Raw genomic sequence first — 3289 nt, 5'->3', positions numbered from 1 at the left:
ATCCATACCCCTGCCCCCAGACAGACCCCCGGGACTCCCACGCCCCATCCAACCGCTCCCCGTCCCCTGACAGGACCCCCACAACTCCCAACCCATCCAACTCCCTCAGCTCCCTGCCTGCCCTGACCCCGCTCCACCCCTCCCAGGCACCCCGAGAACCCTCAACCCATCCAACCCCCCTGCTCCTTGTCCCGACTGCCCCCTCCAGAGACCCCCCCAACCCTCTAATCACCCCCCCAACTGTCCAACCCCCCACCCCTCTCCTGGCAGCTCTGTCTAGTGCCTGCTCCCACCCACACACTCAAAGTGACGGAGGAGGCTCCCTCTCCTTTGGTGGGAAGGTTGCCTAGTGGTCAAGGCACCGGACTCAGGCTCAGGTGTTCTGGGTTTGAGTCTCTGCTCTGCCACAGACTCCCTGCTTAGCCTTGGGAAAGTCACTTCACCTCGTTGTGCCCTAGATCCCACCTGCCCAATGGGGCCAACACTGACCCTGCCTCCTGGGCTAAATCCATCCATGGCTGGGTGATGCGGGGGGGGGGGGGGAATGGAGATACCAACATGGGGAGATTTGGGCTGAATTAATCCACAGCCGGAGAGTGGGAGCCAGCTCCACAGGGGGGATGGGAGCGAGAGGGGCTCAGGCCAGCTCCACACAGAGGGGGGATCAGGGCTTCGGCCCTGCAACTTCTGCCACTAAGGTGGCTGGGGCTCCGGAGCTGGGGACTTCAGCCCCACATCTTCTGCCAGGGCCCGGGGTTCTCCTGCCTGCCCCAGGGTGGCTCCTCACCCCTCCATCCCCCCGCCCCCACTGCAGATCCTGCCGGTATCTGGAGCTTCTCCTCCCCCCAACCTCCCCCAGCCCCAGCCCAGCTGGGCTCCCCGGGGCACCCGCCGCTGCTGTGGCCGGAGCCGAGCCTGGCGGGCAGGGAGCAGCGATTCACGCGGGGGCCCTGCCAGAGCCCCCAGCCCGAGTGGGGCGGGGCAGCCCCAGGGGAGCGGGGGGGCTCTGCTGCTGCTCGCCCCGGCCCCCCCACCGACCCCTGGGGCTGTTTGGGGGGGGGCTCACTCAGCCCCCCAGGAGCGGGGAGGGGGGAGCAGCGGAGCGGAGCCTGCCCAGCAAACAGCTGATCGCAGCTGCGCCCAGGCCGCCCCCGGGGAAAAGCTCCGCGGAGGAGGCACCACAAGCTGCCGGCAGCGGGTCAGTCCCGGGGGGCGGGGGCTGAGCACCCGCCTGCAGCCGCCGCAGCCTCCCCCCAGAGCCCCCACGGGAGGGGGGGAGCAGCCCCCCAGCCGGGGCTCAGGGCATTGGGGTGCCGGGGCTCCCCCCCATGCGCACACCTGGGCCCGGGACACTCACACACACACTCTGCCCCAGAGCCCCGCCCCCAGGAGCGGCCCCGCCCCCAGCCTGTGCCAGAGCCCCGCCCCCAGGAGCGGCCCCGCCCCCAGCCTGTGCCAGAGCCCCGTCCCCAGGAGCTGCCCCGCCCCCAGCCTGTGCCAGAGCCCCGTCCCCAGGAGCTGCCCCGCCCCCGGGCTGTGCCAGAGCCCCGTCCCCAGGAGCTGCCCCGCCCCCGGCCTGTGCCAGAGCCCCGTCCCCAGGAGCTGCCCCGCCCCCGGGCTGTGCCAGAGTCCCGCCCCCAGGAGCTGCCCCGCCCCCGGGCTGTGCCAGAGCCCCGCCCCCAGGAGCTGCCCCGCCCCCGGGCTGTGCCAGAGCCCCGCCCCCAGGCACTGCCCCGCCCCGGGCTGTGCCAGAGCCCCGCCCCCAGGCACTGCCCCACCCCTGGGCTGTGCCAGAGTCCCGCCCCCAGGAGCTGCCCCCCCCTGGGATTTGTTCTCCTTCCTCCTTCTTCCCAGCACCCCCCGCTCCCAGCTGCTCCCTTCCTGTGTCTGCAAACACCCCCCCCCCCCCAGGCGGGCTGCAGCACTCGCTGGGGCTGGCTCCTGTGGCTGAAGTTCCCTCCATCTCTGCTCACCTGGGGAGGGAGGGATGAAGAGAGGAGATGGTCGCAGGGTGTAAAAGCAAAATGAGGGGGTAGGAAAAGAAGGACTGTTTGGAAAGGTGGGGTTTTTGTGGGGTGTGTGTGATCCAGATGGAGTCAGAAGAAGTTGGACAGCAGAGGCTCAGGGAAATTGAGGGGAACCCCCGGGGTGTCCCAGTGTTGGTCAGGGATCGTACAGCACCTTGCACAATATGGGGGTCCGATCTCAGTCATGGTCTGTGCAGCACCTGGGAGCCCTAATATCTGTTTCCTGATCACAGGCACTAGGGATGGAGTGAGGGAAACCTCAGCACCTGAAGGGTTAATGCAGCCCTGTGAGCAGCCCCTGCTAGGGTGACCAGACAGCAAATGTGAAAAATCGGGACAGGGAGTGGGGGTAATAGGAGCCTATATAAGAAAAAGGCCCAAAAATCAGGACATCCGGTCACGCTAGTCCCTGCTGCGCTCACGAGGGGTTGAAGATCAGAAGAGCTCCTAGATAGACAAGGTGTCTGGGACTCTCATTAGGCAGCATTGTGAAAGCACAGCTGAGCACAGGGCCCCTTCCCCTTTTAAGGACCTGAACCTCATGGCCTGCGACTAGAGATGACTTGGCTGCATCTGGCGGGTCACACTCCACCTCAGCCAGTGTCCATGCAGGGTCCATGCTCTGGGTGTGCGAGTGCTGCCTAATGAGAGTCCCAGACACCTTGTCTACCTGTAAGCTCTTCTGATCTTCAACCAGCCCATTCATCCCACAAGCATTGCAGGAGGGAGCGGGAGGAGGAGGGGGGAAGCCACTTCACAGGCATTCAGAGAGGGAGAGGAGACAAAAGCGAGGGGGAGGGGAAATATAACAGACCTTTTGAGCATAGAAATCACTGCTGCTCCTACAACAGCAGGGACAGGCCACTAGGAGCGAAGGAAGCCATCATGTTTCTGCCTGGCTTTGAACCAGGGACCTTTTGCGTGTTAGGCAAACGTGATAACCACTACACTACAGAAACTCTGTCATGGGGCTGTATCCTTCCCTTCATAAGAACGTAAGAATGGCCAGACTGGGTCAGACCAAAGGTCCATCCAACCCCATATCCTATCTGCCAACAGTGGCCAATGCCAGGTACCCCAGAGGGAGTGAACAGGTAATGATCAAGTGATCTCTCTCCTGCCATCCATCTCCACTCTCTGACAAACAGAGGCTAGGGACACCATTCCTTACCCATCCTGGCTAATAGCCATTTATGGACTTAACCTCCATTAATTTATCTGCAAAAAGAACAAGGAGAACATGTGGCACCTTAGAGACTAAC

General features: G+C 64.0%; 1 non-coding gene across 1 annotated transcript; it reads right to left on the bottom strand.

The window, feature by feature from the left end:
- Positions 1-2913: 2913 nt before the first annotated feature.
- Positions 2914-2986, bottom strand: TRNAV-AAC. Its single transcript has one exon. It is a non-coding gene; the product is annotated as a tRNA-Val (tRNA).
- Positions 2987-3289: the final 303 nt, after the last annotated feature.

This window comes from Mauremys mutica, unplaced genomic scaffold (genome assembly GCF_020497125.1).
Source record: "Mauremys mutica isolate MM-2020 ecotype Southern unplaced genomic scaffold, ASM2049712v1 Super-Scaffold_100054, whole genome shotgun sequence".
Taxonomy (NCBI): domain Eukaryota; kingdom Metazoa; phylum Chordata; order Testudines; family Geoemydidae; genus Mauremys; species Mauremys mutica.
Note: the sequence above shows the minus strand (reverse complement) of the source record. Positions and strands in the feature narration are given on the sequence as shown.